The following is a 21,611-nucleotide window of genomic DNA, read 5'->3' as shown; positions in this document are numbered from 1 at the left end:
TTCCCTGGCACTCAAACCAATAGATGCCAATAGGTTTGGTTAAATTTTCTTTTAGAAATAAATGGAAATAATACAGTTATCAAATCCTATTATGTCTAACATATAGTAAGTATTCAAAAATGTTTATTGGGTAAGTAAATGAATAACTTTACAGGCATCAAGGCAAAAGCAGTCTCTTTATGTCACTGATGACAATGCTTGTTATTGGACCCAGTGCTATATAATGACTTGTCCCAGAATACAGAAAAGCGATGAATGTTGAGTTTTTCAGGAAGGCTGGAACCTTTAAGTCACCATCCTAGGGTAAAACACTCCAACAGAACAGCTCCAGATGAAAAGTCAGTATCCCACCTTTATTTGGCCCTGAAGACAGGAGCCTTTAAACTGGATCCCTTTGGGTCTCCTGCATTTCTACCATTCAGGAAGAAACTACCAGCTGCATTTACAACCAGATTATCCCAAACAATGCAAATGTGTCTTCATTACATTTTACTAAATTTTCACTCAAATTTGATTTCCTCAAAACAAAAGTGCCTTGGGATTTTCTGTACAAATGTTGGAAGAATCTGTCAATGGCATGATACTTTTTAGAATATCCAAATCACTATGACCTCAGTATAAAGCTATTCTGTAATGGATTTGAGATGTGTAATTTCCAGACTTTACTTGGCCAAAAGATCTCTGTCTTTGCCAAACCATTTAGCAAGTGTTCCCATCACTTCAATCTGTCATGGTTGTGTTTAATAAGGCGTGTGCTTCCACAGCTACCCCCACTAGGCTGATAGGAGTTTGTCACCTGCTAGATGGCTGCAATCACTCTTCCCAATGATAAGGGGATAGAGGAACATTCTGCATCAACATTGAAATCCTGCATCTTTTAGGGCATTCCAGAGACGGTTCTCAGAGGCTATGACCTAGAGATACAGGGCAATTAGAATACTCAATGGAATAGGATAGAAGATGGACACAACATAGATGTCATAAGAGCTACCTACTTTTCTCAAGTCCAGTGAAAATTAAAGAGCCAGCAGCTCGGAAGTGTTCCAGAGATCATTTTGTTTCAGCCTGGAGATTTTAAACAAATACAACTTTATTTCAGCTTTGTAGATGAGAAGGCACAGGTAAAGAGAGAACAGGTGTATTGCCCAGAGACAGACAGCAAATCAACAAAATATTTGAGTATAGAAACCAAACCACTTACCTGAAAATGATCTTCACTAGAGCTCTCAAACTTTTCCACCTAAATATCTTTAATTACAGAAGAGGGTATGCACTCAACCCCAAGGAAGGAAATGTAACTCACAGCAGCTGGCCATAAGCATAAAATTTCTCTGAAATCACATGTTGCAATTTTTAAAATTTTTGCAAATTTTGTATTCTACTCAGTGAAGCATCTGGTTGGCTTAATAGAAAATCATTTTTCCTCAAAATTACCAGACAAAATTGGTGCTTCAAGAAGATGCCATGTTTGTTCTACATCTTTGTATATTCTCAGGAGTAAGGGCACCCAAGTTCAAGCAACATGCCTACTGCATGAGAATGTAACCAGTTTCTCTGGCATTCTTCACTCACTCCATCCTAAAACAGTCCTATCATACAAATGGCATTTTGCTGCCTAGACTTACCTCCTGAGATGTGGTCATGGAGGAACAAGACAAGGAAAGAACCACTGTCATCATGCAATTGTTGCTTTTTAACCTCAACCCTCCAGCCTTGGGAGATTTTCCCCAGTCCTATGTCATAACACCACTGGATTGGTAGATGAGGGTGAAGAAAGAGAGAGTCATGAATCCCGGAAGAAACTATCTAAATAAATTGGCTCCTCCGCTTCCAAATTTGTACATAAGTGCAACAACATGGAAAGTTCACAGTATTAATAACTATGAGTTGGGCGGGAATACAGAATCAGAAGGTTACTAAGGATCTTTGCTCCATTTGCTGACTCTGAGCCTCTTCTCTTGGGAAAGCAATATTCTATAGTAGGAGTCAAATTCCTTCTTTCAATATCAATTCATTTGTCTTTTCTACTGTATTTTATTATAATCATTGCCAAAGGTACTTTAGATGTAAGTACTTTACTTTAGATGCAAAATATTAGACAGAAAGAAATGTACACTAATAAGTTAAGCCACTGGTGTCATGTTGCATACCTTATGTTCAGTACAAGACTAGCTACTTTAATTTTTTATATTGTGGTATTGTACAGATATCACACACCTACCACTGTAAAGTCAGGTGATGGTCCTTCCTCTGCTGGAGTATTCTAGGAGACAGCACCTTTGATGGCTAATTTTATGTGTCAATTTGACTGGGCTGTGAGGTTTCCAGATATTTGCTCAAACATTATTCTGGGTATGTCTATGAGGGTGTTTCTTGATGAGATTAGCATTTGAACCAGTAAGCTGAGTAAAGTAGATTGTCTTCTCTAATGTAAGTAGGCTTCATCCAGTTAATTGAAGGTCTAAATTTTTTTCAAAAGGTGCAGTAAGAAGGAGCTCTCTCTCTCTCTTTCTGCCTGTCTTTGAGTGGGGACATCTGTCTTTTCCTGCATTTGGACTCAGATTCATATTAGATCTTACACCATCAGATCTCATGGTCCTTAGGCCTTTGGACTCAGACAGGATCTATACCGTTGACTCTCCTGGGTCTCCACTTTGTCAACTGCAGATGCTAGGACTTCTCAGCCTCCATAATTGCAGGAGCCAATTCTTTACAATAAGTCTCTTATAATAAATATATGTACACATTTGACCCTCGAACAACACAGGTTTGAACTGCATGTGTCCACTTATATGTGGATTGTTTTCAACAAGATGCAAATTAAAAATGCAGTAGTCAAGGGAGGTAAAATCCTTCTATATGAAAGGCCAACTTTTCTTATAAGTGGGTTCCACGGGCTGACTGCCAGACTTGAGTATGCACAGATTTTGGCACACGCAGGGGGTCGTGGAATCAATCTTCCACGTATATCAAGGGATGACTTTGTATATATACATACATATGTCACTAGCTCTCTTTTTCTGAAGAACATTGACTAATATAGAACCCCACTCCCACTCTCTCCACTAGATCTGGAGCTACTCAGAGATGACCTGAGGCCACTGACTACATCACTGTCATTGTCTCAGTTGTAATTATACAGTAAATGTATTTTTCTCTCATTTTGAAATGTTTCCTTTAAAATGGAAGCATTTACTTGATCTGTGCTATCTTTTATGACTGTTGAGTAACTGAATTTTATGGTATATCTATTACTAACATACTTGGATCCCACAGAGGAATTTATGTGTGATTCTTAAGTTTAATAAAATATTATGCATATGTTTTTTTATGTTTTGGCAAGATTTCCATTACTTTGGCTTGGTGCAGTTTATGCATTTTTTATTTTCTATTTTAATATAGACTCTGCTCCCTGGGATTTCTATTAGTAATGCTGGAAGACTTGGAGCAGGCTTTTAGAAGTAAAAGTTGTTATTTAAACCCTTCCACAATGCATAATTAAATACATGGCAGTGAAGGATGATACAGTACATTTAATAGATGAGACCAATTACAGTAGCAACTTTAAGGAAAAAAGTTAGAATTCTAACCCTTACGTTTGAACCTTAGAAGGTCAGCTAATTACCCATCTCCCCAAACTTATAGCAAAGCCCAGGCAACCACATGATCTAATAAAGAAAGCAATGACTAGGGGGCAATGTCTCCAATATTCCAATATTAAGAATAAACTAATGTCCCCAAAGTACTTGGGGCAGGGGCAGCAAAGTTCCCATAGATTAGAAAGCAGCCACCAATGTCTCCAAACATATCCTATGGGCAACAGCTCCCTGATTGCTGGGAAGGACTTTGTCTGAGCTCCCTTTCACCAATCTGCCTTTCCTTTACCCCAACCAGACCTTTCTGTTGCCATATGACCTTTGCACAACTTTACTAATACTATGGCTGTCCCCTCCCCAAAGCCTACTGCATGTCCCACAATAGCAGCTCCCTCTTCTCTTTTGCATTCTGTACCAAAGACCCGGAGGGAATTCCCTCCCACTCTGACCCACATAGACTGTGACTATGAATATGTCGCTGTGGTTTTGCCAAGAAGGTACCCCTGGATATCAAGCATTGAGCCCAGGTCAGATTCTACAATCATGTCATCAGAGCTGTGCTGGGTGCTAGTTATGCACATGGCAATGAGACAGAGTCCCCAACTTGGAAAGGAAATCAGACATAAATGGCTCATTTCAATGAAATGTCGTGGGGACTCGGAGGCATACGGTGCTGAAGCTTAGAACAGAGTCACTAACTCAGGCCTGGAGTTCAGGAAGGGCTTTCTGGAGACAAAACCTAAACTGAGTTTGAAGGAAGTTGGAAATATGAATGATACAAGTAAAAGGCTTCCTTAACCCTCTCATACTGTACCATCTCCAACTTCTAATTTGCTTTTCCAAAAATAGCCCAATTATATAAAACCCAGGTTCCAAAGCCACAGGGCAAAGTGTTCTAATTCTTGGAGTCCTCAGTGGTCAAGACTCCCACAGGATACCATCCAGGAAATCACCTGTTTGATGAGGGTAATACACACACACCCACACATACACACACACTCCTGCTCTCCATCCATGCGGCATCATCTCAGTTGCAGCATCTCACAGGGGCGCTATGTTTCCTCAATGCTGCAAGTAATGAAGCTTAAAAATGGCTTCTTCTTTTGTGGGGGAGGCAGGGATGTGGGACAAACATCTCAATGCCTGAGAAGAGAAGTTCTAGAAAGACAAAGTAAATGATGCTTATGTGCCCTGATTGTGAAGGGTATATCTTCCAATCTTTAGTGAATGGTTACTGCAACCAATTTAGATTTTCAATCCCACAGCCTACCCTGCGTGGGAAGACAAAGAGCCTCAATTTCCAGGTTTATAAATGCCGAAAATGGGATATTTTCACTAAAATTGTGGTGAGCATTTATGTGTTCATTAAATGTGATTGCTACCATAATGACATACACCTTAAACTCCTTTAACCATTTAAGAGAAAACTTAAACTTCAACAAAACCCCATAGCACAGCATTAAGACCCAGTTTTCTATCTTTTTCTTTTTCCCTTTTAGCAAACCAATTACCGTGCTGGAGTGGGTGAAATACCCCAAGGAATAGTTTATAAGATCATATAGTAATTGGGCCAATTTATAGTAGGTAACTGAGAAATGCCTAAAATTGTCATTTCTCCTGGTTAGGGCTGAATAGGAAAGAATGTGATTAATAAATAGCTTAAGCAGCAAACAGAAGGTAGTTACAATGCACCAATGCTCTGGGGAGATGAGGTATTGAGAAAATCATTACGATAAAGTACAGGCAGGCGTTTTGCTTAAAGAGTCTGAAACAACTTTTCAAAACATCACATTAAGGAGATATTTGGGCTGCAATTGCTTTTTAAAATTTTATTTAAATGGCCATTCAATTAAAAGGTCAAACTCCAGATATGTTAAAGTGAACTGAAATCAAGGAGGATTTTTCAGGGTGCATGAAAATCCAGGGGCTCAGGGCCAGATCTTTGACCTCTTCTCTCAGTTCCTGTCTAGAAGACAGGGCAGGACATTGTCTTAGAAGCATGTTGTCACAGTCCCTGCTCTACAATTCCATAACCCAGGAAGATGAGGAGGCATCATTTGGGGAATGATGGGCAGGGTCCGCATGTCTCATTATCTATTCTGGACAGAACCTCAGGCTCCCAGGGGCCTTTTGTTTTACACAAATTGTTCAGGAAACACACCCCGGTGCTGTATGAATGTCGTTCTTCAAACAGAAGAGTGAAAGCTCCGAAGAGGCAGACCTCTGGCCTTGAGAAATTAAGCCCTTCCAGCGGCTTTGGCTTAATTGTGAAGCTTAAGGATAAGGTTATCATGGGCTTCCTTCAATCATTCTTTCTGCCTCTTTTTCTTCCTCAGTCTCTATAAGGGACATAAGTTTATTTTGGCTATCTGACATCCTTTCTCTTTTTCTGGAAACAATGCCTCCCTTCTTTAGAATTGTTTCTCCCCGATTCCAGACTGCTCTGAGGGGGCTGTCAACCACAGTGTCTTCCCACTCTCCATACCCCAGCCACAGGAGAGTCTCACAACACAGGCATCACCCAAAGTGGTAACCCCATCCCTCGAGCCACAGTGAGAGGCTCCAGGATGATGTTATAACCCACGCCACCCCAGTCAGGAGCTTTCCTTCAGGTTTTATATTTGAGTGTCTCTTATTAAATGAGTTAAAAGCTTGGACGATGGAAGCCTGGAGCTGACTCTAGTCCTGCCTCCTGCCCCTATTGCCACAGGATAGAAGCCTGTCTACAGTTGAAGAGAGTCCTAACTGGTAACTCCTTCTCTGTCTCCTCTTGCCCTGTTCCTATCTGGTACTTCTTTCCTTCATATCTCTCTCAAATCACTGTCAGCTAATCCCCACCAGGTTTACCTAATTATTTGTAAATGTTAGTTGCCCTAGCTACAGTCAGCTACAGGCCCACATCAAGAAGTACATATACAGTGGATGCTCATCTTCAAGAGCAGAAGACTCTGTATGACGGAAAAGGTAACTGGGAATCTCTTCAGCTCCATCATGTTCTACTAGGTTCAGAAAATAGAAGAGATCAATGTATGGAAAGTATAAAAATACAGATTTTTTAACAATATAGGTGGAGATTTTTAGAAGTCTGATAATCCTAAATTAGAAAGTTCTTCCAAGAAGGATGAGATCCTGTTGTTAGAAGTATTCAACTTATAAGCAAGGATATTTCTTAAGAAATTTACACAATGGGGTATAAGAATTAATCACCAGTAATGGATTCTAAAATTCTAGGAAGAATCAAAGCAATGGCTCAAAAAGTGGTATGAAGCTACATGACACATTTCATAAACAACCCCACCCATCCTAGTGAAAGCAGAGAGCAACAATGGGTACCCATTCCTTATAAGGAGGCTGCTTAGACTCTAGATTCTTGAGGCTTCCTGGTGCCTATCTGTGTGCAGAAAGGAAGTCTAGCTGGAGATGCTGAACATGTTGGGCTGGGCATGCTTAGGGGCAAGTAGCTCAAAGTTCAGTACAGACAGAACACCACTAGGTCAGTCCCTGAAAGCCACCTTGGCTCAGACCCATGAACAAATAACCAGGACAATGGTAAGATGTTAGGTAACCTAAAAAAAAGAAATTCCTCTCCTGAACCTACTATTCTACTCATTACTGATGCATGAAGCTCTAGCATAGAGCCTTCACAAGGCTTTGATCACCATTAAGAGTCAGACAAAGAGACAGAGTGAGATATCCTGAAATGGAACCATAAACACCTTAGTTGAAGAATTACGGAGCAGAAGAGCTTGGCAGGGTAGGAATAGCACTTCTTCCTCTCCACACCACTGATCTACCTTGGGCCTCAGTGTATCTTAGTAAAATTCTGCATCAGCCTTCTAACTAATTCCTCAGCATTTCCTCCACCACATTGCAGCCATAGTGAGTGATATTTCAAAAATGCAGACCTGACTAGATTTCCCAGCACCACTTAAAACACCCTCCAATGCTCCCCTCATTGACTTCAGATCAAACTCTTTGATCATTAGGACCATCTAGGAGTTCCTCAATGATTTATCCCTAACTCTCCACCCTCAATTCTGACCCTTCTTGCCTCACGTTGAGTTTCCATGGAAATCCCAATACACCCATGCACTCCTTGTTATTTCTCATCTCTGTATCTTAGTTTGAGTTGTTGCTTCTACCTAAAACATTTTTCTAAGCTTGTTTATATTAATAATTTATATTTATTGTTCAAGAGTAAGCTCATACTCTCGGTTTTCATACTCTTTCTCCTCCCACAAAAGCCCAGTAGCTTCACCAAGGGGACAAAGTGTGATGGATCCAGAGGCAGGGTGAAAGAATAGTAGGAAAAAGGCATTGACAATATTAAGTGCTTCTTATGCGTTGGGCACACCATAGGCCTTCTATGTTTAACTCTTACTAATCACATAGCCATAATCTAAACCACTTAAAAGTCAGGCCCTCTCAGAGTCCATGTGCCAACTTAGGGACCATCAGACATACGTCCTTTTAGGAGAAAGACTCATTTGAGATTTGAGAAGCTACCTTCTTCTCCAGAGTTTCCAGCATTTGCAGAAAGCCAAAAACCACTCCAGCACAGTAGATGGATGCCATCACCAAGAGGCTGATTGTCAGCCACCAAGGAAGCCAGCTGCTCTGAGAATAGAAGCCAGGGAACACAGCATACTGAAGTGCTGTTCTCACTCCCATTCAATGAACTTTGGCAGAGCTGCATCCAGCCTCACTGACTACACCTAAGTATGGCAATGCCCTGAGCAGGACAGCCCTGAATGAAGAAACACACCATAAGGTTCATGCTTATTTGAGTCAGTCTTGAATTGATAACATAAACTAGGTGATAACATAAACCAGTGAATTATAAAAGTCAAGAAATTTTTTTTAAAAAGAATAAATAAAAGTATTTCTTAGCTCATGCCATGAGTGTTATTGAGCATCTTTTTTGTGCTTAGAGCTAGGGGCTGGGTAGGAAGCCATGCAAGATTATTGCAGCTACAGTATCCCAGCTCCTCAGGAGCCAAGCCAACAAAGGAGGTAGAAGTAACATTATACTTATTGTGTCCAGAAGGCCAGGGACCAATGAGACCCAAAACAATGATAAAGCAAGCCCTTCTCCTTGACCTGGGCTCTTCTTGGGTGCATGGGTGCTGGCTTCCCCTGCAAAGCAGAAGGATTAGGGAGAGGTCCACTACTGGCCAGTCAAAATGACTTTTTTAGAGTTCTTAGGAGAGAAAACTTATAATCTGGTGAGAGATGCTAGGGCCATGGGAGCATTGAAAAAAAGCAGGATTACTCGGATGAAATCTGGAGATTAATTGTTTTGTTCTGCAGAGAAAAAAGAAATGCATCAATACTAGGTTTGTATAAACCAGGATCCACTGCATGCCTTCCTTAGATGCTGATGCGGACCCAAATATAGAACATAGATTGATTATTGAGGCATTTTTATTAGGCTTTAACTGTATACCTTTTAAACTAAGCCTTCTTTAAAATTCAATAAATGTAATTTTTTAAAATGAAAGGCCTTTCATAAGATGAACTCAGGTTAAACCAGGTTCTTAGAGTCATTACAATCACTGTCATAAGGATGAATTAAGAAGGTTGTTCTGGTCTCCAATTTAATAACACTTTTGACTGCCTCGTAAATTGTGTGATATATGGTAATTTGGCATCCAGTATTTGATTGGCTTGCTCCTCCAACCCTTACTCATAAATTAATGTCATCATGAACATAGACAAGTTCTTTCCTACTTTCTCTGGTTCCTTTTAAAATAGCTATTAACCCTTGCTCACCAGCAAGACATTATTAATTTAACAACAAAAAAAGGGCAATGTAAAGACTCAGGAATATATCTAATAATCCATGTGACTAGCTGCAGACAGAAAATACCTGTTTTCTTCTCAAATAATCAAAAGGCAAGTTTTTAGTATGCTTTCCATACACTAGGCTCCGTGGAGGTTTATAATTACATGGAGCCTAGCCCAAGCTCTGCTAAGACTTCACATCTAGTTGGGGAGACAAATACCTTGTGGGAGAGAATTTCACAGATTTCAAGGTTTTAAGAGATATTCTCTAATGAGTCTAGTTGGGAAGACAGACAGTTAAACTGCATCTTTAACACTCTGCTGTGACTGGGGAGTAACAGTGATACAGGAAGACATCAGAGAGCACCAAGTCCAGGCTGTGAGGTCAGAGAAAGCATCTCAGAAGTTATATCTCACCTGAGATAGAGCAGAGGAGTAGCCAGGTAAAAATGTGTGAATCAGGTAGAAGGCAAAAGCTGCATATTCTTGGAGGTGAAGAAAAATGAAAGTGGGAATGAACATTGTTTATCTGAAGAAATGAATGAGGTTTAGAAGGGACAAAGCATAAAGGGGCAAGGAAAAACTGTGAGAGATATGGCTAGAGAGGTGCCAAATAGTCACGCAAAGAAAAAGCACACAAACCATTTGTTTAGATTTTATCCTAAGCTCAATTTCTGATCTGGGGAGTTTTTTGAGCAGGAGAAAGTTCATGATGTGATTTGCATTTTTTTAAGTCTTGCTCTCACCATACTAGTTTGAATTGGGTTGGGTTAGGGAAACCTGGATGTTTGGAGATAAATTTTAAGAAAGGTGCTATGGTAATCTGATGAGACATGATAGTCACTTAGACTTGGGAAAATACAGGCGAAATGGAGAGAAATTCTTAGATTTGGGGTGTATTTTGGAGGTAGATGCAGTAAGATTAGACGACTGAGTATATGTGACAACCAATGGAGAAAAAAGGGTAAGTGATGATATTCCTATTTCTAGCTTAGACAAATGGGTGTAGGAGGGTCATTGACTGGGACTGGAGCACTGGAGGCGGCTTATATTCGTGAAGGAGATTAGATCAGTTCTGGCTGTATCGAAGTTGAGAATTTCTCTGTAGAATTCCCCAAGGAAGATATTTGGTAGGCAGTGAGATTTACGGATCCAGAGCACAAGAAAGATCTGGGATCCCAGGACAACATGCTTTTCAAAAGCACAGTCTAGAAGGAGGAAGGTGCACTAAGGCCACGTGTGTTCAGAGCCTTGAGACATGGAAACAGGGTGTGATGTCAAAAACAGGAAATGTTCACATCCAGTTGTGGGAATCTGAAATGGCTTCATGGAGGTAATATTTGATTTAAGACCTTTAAAGATGGTAGGATTTCAGGGAGTTGTTAGAGAAAAAACTCAGCTGTTTCAGGCTGGGATATCTAAGCAAAAGCACAGAGTGAGAAAAATGAATGACGCTACAGGGCATTACTAATATTTGATTTGGCTGTGGTATAAGGTCTGTTTGTGGGTGAAGAGTGGGAAATGTGGCTAAAAAGATGATTGAGGCAATACTACAGAGAGAATTGACTGAAAGGCAGGAAGACTGGACTCTATTCTGTAAGTGATATGGATTATTTGGGGGCATTTGAACTGAGAAATGAAGGTCTTCATGAATTTCACAGACCACATCTCATCTTTCTGAGCCTTACAAAGAAAGTGGGACTAGAGAGGCACCAGTATAAACTGGAAAGATTTTCAACTCAAAGAGCTCTGGGTTATAATCCTAGCTCTGGCACTCAGAAGCTCCTGAAGCTATGTGACCCAGTTAGTTCCTGTCTCCTTGGGTATAAAGTAGGCAGTGTGATACCCAGTTCTCACGGCTGCTGTGGAATGTAAAGATCATAGGTTTAAGAAGTCTGGTGCATAGGAGACAATTAATATACAAAGAACGATTGTTATTGGAATGTGGTGGTTGTAGTAGGTGCAGTTCTGTTGTCACCTACTCCTTGGCCAGGTTGGCCCCTCAGAAGTATGATGTAGTAATAAAAGCAGGAATTTCAGCTGGGGGAGGACTGGAGAGAATCACATTTCTTCTCAAAACAAATGCAACACAACCACTTCCTGGTAGACAGGAGAGAAGTGCTGAACTAGGAGTTTCCATTGCACATCGGCCCAGGCTCACACGTTTTCACATGTCCCATAAACAACAGAAAAAGGCCTACAAATGAGTGCCTGGGGCCCACCATCTAAGTAACTGTCAAAGGCATGGTTTCCAGGGAACCCTGAATCTGAATTTGGGGATGCGCCCAGAAGTGGATAAATAAAGCACCTGGACTTTTGTCCCAGCCCCATAATGATGTCATCAAAGTGAACACGTGGTTGGGCGCGGTGGCTCAAGCCTGTAATCCCAGCACTTTGAGAGGCCGAGGCGGGCAGATCAACTGAGGTCGGGAGTTTGAGATCAGCCTGACCAACATGGAGAAACTCTGTCTCTACTAAAAATAAAAAATAAATTAAAAAATTAGCCAGGCATGGAGGCACATGCTTGTAAACCCAGTTACTCAGGAGGCTGAGGCAGAAGAATTGCTTGAACCTGGGAGGCGGAGGTTGTGGTGAGCCGAGATTATGCCACTGCACTCCAGCAACAAGAGTGAAACTCCGTCCAAAAAAAAAAAAAAAAAAACAATTGAACATGTAAGATCAAGGGAGCAACTATTTTCCACACATCAAAGATTCTATCTAGCCTGCCCACAGGGGTCGATGAATCAACTCTCATCGAGTACACCCTGTTAGAGAAAGCCTAGCACAGTAGGAATTTATGTGTGGCATTTTATTTCTTAGTGGCTAATGATAAACTCTTCTTTTTGAGAGCCTGAGAATAAAGAAGGTTCCTACTCAGACCTAGGGTTTAAGAGCATTTGAGAACTGAGCATAGTAAAACAGGATATTCCAACAAGAAGAATCTTATCTTCAGAATAGGCAAGGGAAAGAGAAGCCACTGGAAGCATTACACATTAATTGTCAGGGTCTATGTAGCTTCGAGATGTTACATTACTTCCAAGTTAACAAGTTAACTTGCCACCATTTCATGGCTGCTTTCTTGAGTCAGAGAGAAAAGCTGTTTTTCACTCACAACAAAATCAGTAGCCAGAGCATCATCACGGTCACCGAGCCCCAATTACCTCAGGGCCAGCACAGGTGAATCTGGAGGAATGCACACAAAGTGAGATGCATTCGAAGTGAAAAATACTAACTCAGGGAATGCGTCGCTTTACAGCAGCGTGTAAGAAAGCCTGCTCTCTTTCTTGGAGGAGACATTACCTCATCCTTCAAGGACGCTTGCTGCAAATAAATTTTGAGAAATGGCCTAGATAAAGAGTGATCAGGGCCTTGTAATCTTGGCATACTCTGCAAGATGCAGAGGAGTGCAAGAAACCCGTGAAAGAGTGTCTCCTAACACTAAGCTCTACCCCACTGGGGCTGACCTCCAGCTGTATAACTCAGCATCCCAATTCATTCTCTCTCCTTTCAGTTTTTCTCGGAAAACTAAGGGAGACCCTGAAGACTCGCTAGTGTGATGCCATTCTGGAGGTGCCTATATGTAAGCAGTACCCTTAATAAATCCCTAATGACTGTTTTATTATTACCAAGGGTCAACATACATCCCTGCCCCCACCCCCACACAAACACACACACACACACAGAAAGAAATGATTGAGCTCCTTTTCAGAGCTGTCCCTGGCTTTATAATGCTGAAATCAAAATATTCCAGCCCTGGGGATAAAACTTCTGTTAATTCTCAAGGAGTTCACAACTTGCCACATAAATCAGAGTAATACAGTAAATTGTGATAAGCACAGTGACACATGTGGAGTTCCATTAAGTCTTTTGTTCTTCCTGGGGAAAGGAAGAAAGGCTTCTTTACATGATATAGCAATACCAAATTATCTGTTTTTTTTTTTAATATTGCACATCTTAAAGTCGTATCTGGGGTGGTTTTGTGAAAAGTGAACTGATGAATAATTTAGAATAGTATCTTAGCACCTCTCCCTGCATATAAAAAATGTAATCTGACTTAATTGTATGTTGCCATGATAACATTAAGAAAGTCCCCAAGGGGTAACTGGGACATGCCCAGCTTAATGAAAAGTCAAAGGACATTACTTGAATTTCTATGAACTCCGTTTTCATGCTTGCACTGCATGTTTTTCAGAATGTGGCAGTGGCCTCCCTCTCCTGAGAGTGTGGAGTGCACAGCAGTGTCTGTGGTGACTCGCCTTTGCTTAAAGAGCTAATTAACTGCTTATCATGATTTTCTCATTTGGAAATCAAGAGGCTTACAGAAATCCTTTGGAACCACAAGTTAGGATTCATGCAACTTCATTACTCATTGAAGTTGGAACTCTTTTAGTAGTTTTTTTGCTTTTTTTGTTTGTTTGTTTTTGGTCTTTTTTTTTTTTTTTTTTTTTTTTTCCTGATGCATCTGTAACACTCCAAGCAGTCCCAGGGTTGAAACTGTGTGCCTACATAACAACAAAGTGAGTGCCTAGAGGGAGAAAACATTCAGCAGAAGCCAGAACTACCAAGGCGAAAGATGTCTGTATTCACATGAAGACAAACTCCACTCAGGGCTGGCCAGAGCATCGAAGGATTAGGTCACCTTATATTTATAGGCAGAGAACTAAAGGCTGTACAAGTCAGTCAAAGTCAACAAAAACTAGGCAAGAATTGGGGACTAGGAAGGGTCAGAGGGTTCACAACATAAGGGTTCAACAAAGGAAGACAGGAGCAAGAGAGATGGTCAGAGAGAACTTAAGCAATGGAAAACTCATGGCCACTGATGGTCCCAAAACAGCCCCAAGGTTCTCCCCAGGGAGACCAAAAGACTTAAGATATATGGGCATTTTGTAACCCTCCCTCCTTTCTCAGTGGCTAAGCCTGTGCTTTGTACAATAATTGTCATTTGTTGAAAACTTAAAGGCTATTCAACACATCTTTGATGCCTCCCCCTACTTTCCCTTCCCACTCCGCACACATTCCAGCCTTGACTCCTGGGTCCTGCCTACAGCCCTTTGTTCATTGTTCCCTCCTCCTGGAATCCTTCCCCTTTCCCAGCTCTCTCCTTGTCTCTGCCCATCTAGATATGTGTTCTTCAAGGCACAGCTCAATTGCTAGCTCCCCTAAGAAGGCTTTCTCAATTTCTGACTGCCTTTTTCTTCATCAGAATTCCTTATTTCTTCATCTCTGCTCTCCTAACACTTAGTTTTTATTTGATTGTAAAATTTATTGCACTTTCTGCACTGTTTGGGGTATGTGTGTACGGTTTCTCTGTAGCTTACTAGGGTAAGATTATTCCTTGAGGACTGCTTCACGCATCCATGTGAAGAGATCACCAAACGGGCTTTGTGTGAGCTTAGACAGGGCTCAGGGGTTAGAGTGTACTTAAAGGTGATGACCCTGGATGGACCAGACAGGCAGACAAGCATCTTCCTTTGGTCTGCATGTATTCTGTAACACAGAGGAATGGAGAGTTGGCTCCTTGAAGCCAGCCTATTACATTGGGAGCCAACTACTGTCCATAGACACCCTGTGATAGAGACAGAGCCTTAAGCGAAAGGCACAGCAGGCAAATGTAAGGTGATTCATGTTGTTGTTAGCTCTCCACCAGAGTTAGAATGTCCCCAGCAGCCAGGAACCAGCATTATATCCAGTGACAAGGTACTTCTTCATTACAGGGTTAGTGACCTCAAGGAAAGATCCAAATGATGGCCCAGTCCTTGAACACCATTGTTTTTCCAATAACTGAGAAGCATTTGGACCATGACAAGCCTTTTGGGAAGCCCATGCCCGTGATGGGTCCATCTTCCTTGGACAACTCCAGCCAGCAGGAAGCCTCACAGTGCACTATCCACTGTGGCCATCTACGCCACCTCCCTGGCCATTTTAGGGCTATCCAGCTCCAGATAGAGAACTCTAATATCGCTCTGATTCATGATCTTCCATCTCTCTCACAGCTAATGGGCTAATGCTTTTCAATAATTCCCAACCTAAGATGTCCACTTCTAACTGGTTTTCCCCAAATACTAGTGGACCTCCTCCCAATTGTGGTCTGCTTGCGCAAGTGAGCGGTTCAGGACAACATATCTCTCCACCCATCTCCTCTTATCTGTAGAACCAGCAGTGAAAAAACAATGAGGAGAGCCCTGACCCTGTGGGAAACCCAGAGGCCTGACCTTGTGGGAATTCCAGAGTCCTGACCCTGTGGGAATTCCAGGTCGAGGACGTGGTTTTATCTGCTCTCACCGATGAGTTAAATCCTTTGGTTCCTTCTTTAATCCATTTCTATGCAACTCTGACTAATTTTCTCACAAGATTTTCTCTGAGGCTTTATAAAGCAAAATGTTTTCTTAAACCCACATGTTGAAAGGTATTCTCAATGGTGCCAATTCAAAGGTGTTTGACAGAACATTTTTTAAAAATATATCCATCTACCTTTTTTATCATTTCACGGGTTTTCTCTTGGCTTCTGAACTTTCTTTACTATTAACATAGGTCCCATTATTAAGTCAAAAACTACAATGTGCCTCCTTTCCTGGATAAGAGGAGCAGAAAAGAGAGAGGAGCAAATATCAAAACTGACAAATTGAAATTTCAAAAGGATTTGTGTTCATGGTAAGATCAAAGTAGGCCCCTTTACAGTCACATAAGAAACTGAGGAATTAGGTAACTTTGGATAGACAAATACTATCTTTGTGAGTTTGTGACAGGCAATGACAAACAATAAATAGCCTTCTCTGGTGGCAGATATAAAGTCTTCATTTCTACCTAGCATCCAAATTTGAACATGAATGTGAGTACTGAATATTGGAGACACCAAAGCTAAATGCTTGGAGTGACAAGTCATAATAATAATAATAATAAAATCAAATAACATTACTATGTGTTTACTTATATAATCATTACAACAATTCTATAAAGTGGATCTCATTTAACTCATTTTCCAGATGAGGAAACAGACCATAAGGATTAAGTAGGTTTTGCAAATTTACACAGTAGTACAGAGGCCCAAAGTTCTGATGTCCAGAGCCTTCCTTCCATCCCGGGACACCATCCTGTCTCTTCCTCAGTGCCTTCATGACCAACAATCAAATCTTCCATCTAAACAGTCCTCAGCAACAGCTCAGCCTCTCAAAAGGTCAAGTGTAGGTTACTGTTTGGAAAAGGAGAGTGCTTTTGGTCCCAAGCATATATGTCCATACATGAGTCTTCATGTTTGAAAAGTTCTGACAACATCACTAGTCTGACTACGAATTTGATTTGTTTTCTAAGTAATGGCTAGAATCAAGGTCTGCTCCCAGGAACTGTTTATCCATGGAGTCAAAAGCCCCTTGTTTCAGTTACTTTTAGGATAGTTCTGAATGCAGGAGCCAACACATAACCTCTAAGAGAGATGTTAGAAGTGTTCGGTGGTCTGGGCTCACCAAGCTAACGAAGGTGGAGTTCAGTTTGAAGCTTGTATGGAAAGTGATGGGGTGTTAAGTCAAGGGCACCGCTTTGTAGTGAAACAGATCCACATGTAAATCTGGGTGCCCTCCCAGATGAGTTGCAGGGAGTCAATCATGGCTCTTCCCCTCCTCTGTACCTCAGTTTCCCTCACCTGTAAAATAATGAAAGTAATATATTTCTTTTAGGGTGAACCTGAGGATTAAATAAGATAACATGTGTAATATACTGGGCACATACAAGGCTTCAATAAATAATGATACATGTTACTTTTTTTTTTTTTTTTTTTTTTTTTTTTTTGAGACAGAATCTTGCTCTGTCGCTAGGCTGGAGTGCAGTGGAGTCTCGGCCCACTGCAACCTCCGCCCCCTGGGTTCAAGCAATTCTCCTGCCTCAGCCTCCCGGGTAGCTGGCATTACAGGCACCTGCCACCACGCCCGGCTAATTTTTGGTATTTTTAGTAGAGACAGGGTTTCACCATGTTGGCCAGGCTGGTCTCAAACTCCTGACCTTGTGATCCGCCCACCTCAGCCTCCCAAAGTGCTGGGATTATAGGCATGAGCCACTGTGCCTGGCCAATATATGTTACTTCCATCCATCTTCTAAAATAAATTTAAAGACAATAACTGACTTATAACTAATTAATATAATAATTATAGTATTAAAGTTCAGTTCAAAATAACTTGTATTTTATTCATATTACACTAAAGCAAAATGATAAGCCATAAAAATTTTTAAATGCCCTGCCTTTTTTTATTGTTTAAAATATTTATCAGATGTCATTCAAATATGGTAGGGGCTGCTACAAGAGCCTCCATGAGTCTCCTTCAGGTCTGCAGGTAGAGGACAACCTGGAAGACTTGTCCAAAGGAGTCCTGTGTCTACCCCAACCCTGGTTCTAGATTTGTGTCAGAGTAGTGAAACTGATTACAGTCATAATTAATTATAATGGAATGAAATGGAATAGAATCAAAAATATCCTAGTACATCCTACATAGTGAGGTGATTGTTTTATGAAATGTTTGTTTCATTTTTATAGGTATGCATGTACATCTATATATGTATATGTGTACTAGGTGGCACTATCAAATATATTTCTTACTTAGGGTCTCAATCTAACACGTTTGAATGCCACCTCTTTGAATGGTACTCCCAAGGCCCCAGTTTCAGGTCTTTCTCAATGGCTAGAAGGTTCTAGAAATGTGAAGATGGTCTGGGTGACGTGTCATGGTAGTGCCTTGTGAAGTTGAGTTTGGAGCATGATAATTGGGTTCAGCTTGCTACTCATGATGTTCTACTCTGTCATCTTAAACTTTGTCCACAGAGTTGGTCTATCCAGAGACGAAGATCAATGGCTACGGGATGGATACATGAAGCTGTCAGAGCAGAGGTGGCATAATTCTATTTGCAAACAGCTGCAGAGTAGGCCCAGCCTCTGTCATGTGTTAAGCAATTGTGCTCATTCCATTTTCAGGGGACTCTGTCATTAACTCAATAAAACACATTGTCCCTCCACGGATCTCCAGCTGAGACAGGGCTGAGGGTTGGGGAAAAGAAGAGACAGGGAGAAAGTTTCCTTTGGCGTAAATACTAACTTATTCAGTCTCTTGGGATTATTTACTTCCCTTAAATAATGGTCTATTATTTTTCTTTTATATCTTCTTCTTGTACCATAAAGGAGAACAGTTGAACTGTGATTTTATACTCAGAGACTTGTTGATATCGCATTATCTTTTAACAGTTTTTTTTTTTTTAATTCCTACTTGTCCTCTTCCACCACTTCTCATTTTAGAAATCTATGGCTAAACCATGATATATGTGATTTACCTTTAAATTTAGTTCCAGAAGTAATATATATGCATACTTTTTAAATATAATTGGATTGATTTTGGTTACAGTTGTAAGGAGAAAATTTCAAAGAGACACCATCAGATCAGATAGAGAATGTGTTAATATAATCAAAGCTTCTAAGAAAAAGCAATTTTGACAAATTAGGAATTGTATCTTTGTGTGGCTACTGCCCAAGTTGTCAAACCCTCTTCCCATGGTGACAGCAGCCTCCCTCAAACTTTAGGAATGCTGTCTTCTCATCACATTGTGAAAAGCCAGCCTGGAACTATATTTGGACCTTTCTGTCAAAGAAGACTAAGAAAGAGGAAGTAAAGCTCCTACTTGAAGTTTGCAGCAACTGTTCATGGTGATAATACTGCAGAGGCTCCATTTTACAGACACAGAAGCTGAGGTATAACGAGAAAAAAAATTGCTTAACTTGTCCTTCTGAGAAAGGGGTCTCTGTTCATCATGCGAATACTGGCAATTGCTGTGCCTCAAATTTGTCTCTATTTGAAAAATCCACCAGCAACCAAAAAGGTCTTAATATTAGCTTGAAATGTGAAATTACTAGTAAGTAAAATCCATCAGGGAGGATTGGGAGCCCATCTCCATAGCTGTGGAAGATGTGGGAAGGCAGATATAACCTTTCCCTCTCTCTGCACAGCCATGAGGGATGCTGGCAAGAAACTAGCCACCAGCCCAGGGAAAAAGAGCACAGCAGCAGCACTGAGTGAACAAAGCAGATATTTAGTGCTTACAGATAATATCCAACTCCAGCATCAGCGAGAGCTTGGCCGGGGAGGGCATCTCCTAGGAAACCGTCAGATAACACTGGGAGAGACAGGCTTTAACATAAAAAGAGCTGCAGGGGAAACAATACACGTTAGCTAGAAATGAACCATGTTTCATAATTCAGCAGTCATTTCCTGTACAACAAACAGGCCTGCACTGCTCACATGGTTGCACCCGTGCTCAGAGCAGGGAATCCTATGCTCCCAGCACTCTGGAGGTCAGCACCTCCATCTACCAGGCGAAGCAGGAGAAGCGAGCCTGGCCAGGCCAGACAGACAGCAGACAACTCACCTTTCCAGTCGGCCCTGGGCACTGGAGGCAATGACAGTGATCATAAGATGCAGAGAAAGCATGATACTGGGATGGAGGGGCCAGGCTCTAGACCTGCAGGGTGACATGCATGGCAGCTTATGTAGTCAACAGAGCCCCGAAGCCCTCCAACCTTCCCTTTCTCCACTGTCCTTGACCTCATCTTTCCCCTTTCTCTCCTCCTCCAAACACACATGAGCGCGCACGCACACACACAAACACATATACATACATGCACACATGTGCATCATACCTATGCACATATACATAACAAACACATACACACACATACAGTCATGCCTCACTTAACTACAAGGATATGTTCCAAGAAATGCATCATTATGTAATTTCATTGTTATGCAAACATCACAGAGTATACTTACACAAAGTCACACGGTGTAGCCTACTACACACCTAGGGTGTATGATGTAGTCTATTGGTCCTATGCAACAGACCTGTACAGCATGTGACTACTGCATACCATAGGCAGTTGTAACACAATGGTAAGTACTGGTGTATCTAAACATACCTACATAGAAAATGTACAGGATAAATGTGTATTATAATCTTATGGGACAACCATCATATAGATGACTTCTGATTGACCAAAACATTATTATGCAGCATATGACAGTACATACACACACACACACTCACACACACACGTACACACATACACACTCACACTCACATGACTTTCAGAGGCCTGCTCCACTTTAAAAAACTACTTCCAGAATTCACTGGGAGGTTATCTCAAAAAAAGTAAGCTCCTTTAAAGATATTCCTTCCTTCATTCATTCATCTGCCTGTTTGGTCAAGGTAAGTATGTGTGGACGTGCCTATCACCTCCTAGGCACATTTCCGGAATGAAGTCTAGGGCAGCTGAACATCTCTTGCCAAGCATCAAGTCCCAGGTCAATGCCAACAGAGCCAGAGGAAGGACCTGAGAACATTAACCTCTCACTGATGACTGCTTAAACTCTTGGTTGCCTAGCAACAGGTGGTAATAGCACAATCACAGATAAATATACTGTAGAATAATCTCAATGTTGTCATTTAGCTGGGTTTTTAATGGGAAAAAAAAAAAAAGCTTCCTTGAAGAATTGAAGAATTCAAAGGTTGTTTCCATGTTGTTTTTGTTTCCTTGCTGGACGTGGTGCTCCTATCTGGTTAGGGACATGTTTCCATCCAAATGCTTCTCCCTCCCAAAGGTGCCTTTTGAGAAAGTGCATGTAGGCCTGCCCTGGTGATCAAAGACATCAGCCATCATAGCTCTGACCAGTCCACAGGGGCTTTGATTCAACATTTCGGCTCTGTCCTGGTGACCAAAACTTTCTGAAAGTCATCTGCACTCCCTTCAAGACGGACATGGTTTCCGAAGTCAAGAAAGTATGGAAACAAAATTGCCAGGGAATTAAAAAGACAAATCATTGTCATCTCCATTAAAAGGAAAGTAAGAAGTGTGACTTTTTTTGAAGGAAGAGGTTAGAACCATAGACTTGCATTCTGGTAGGAGGATTTCAGGGTATTCATATTCATTTATTACGGGAGTGGAAAGTGCACGGGTTTAAGATCAGACAGATCTAGCCGAATCCTAAACTCGTCACTTAAAGTCTACAAATCGAGCCTCAGCTCAATCCATAATTCAAAAAAAGAAAATCATCCTGAAAGCTATCCCACCAAACTGTTGTAAGGATTAAGTGAGCTAAGTAAGAGAACATGCCAATTCCAGCCAGGACACATAGTATGTGTTTAATAAGCACCCCGTCTACTGCCTTGCTTTATACTGGACAGAAATGGCAATGCCCTTGGTCC

The 21,611-nt window shown here is 41.2% G+C and overlaps 1 long non-coding RNA gene across 3 annotated transcripts in view; it reads right to left on the bottom strand.

Annotated features, from left to right (window-relative positions):
• Window positions 1–16,047: 16,047 nt before the first annotated feature.
• LOC140713419 (uncharacterized) overlaps window positions 16,048–21,611 on the bottom strand; it is a 70,238-nt gene continuing 64,674 nt past the window's right edge. For 2 of the 3 annotated variants that reach the window (XR_012095498.1, XR_012095496.1), the window contains exons 2-3: window positions 19,779–19,871; window positions 16,048–17,016 (exon numbers count right to left, since the gene is read on the bottom strand). This is a non-coding gene — a long non-coding RNA (uncharacterized lncRNA). Of the gene's footprint in view, window positions 17,017–19,453; window positions 19,558–19,778; window positions 19,872–21,611 lie in introns of all 3 variants that reach the window. The other variant, XR_012095497.1, reaches the window with a different exon arrangement.

The sequence above is a fragment of the Chlorocebus sabaeus genome, chromosome 14 (assembly GCF_047675955.1).
Source record: "Chlorocebus sabaeus isolate Y175 chromosome 14, mChlSab1.0.hap1, whole genome shotgun sequence".
Classification (NCBI taxonomy): Eukaryota; Metazoa; Chordata; class Mammalia; order Primates; family Cercopithecidae; genus Chlorocebus; species Chlorocebus sabaeus.
This window is presented reverse-complemented; position numbering and strand designations above follow the sequence as displayed.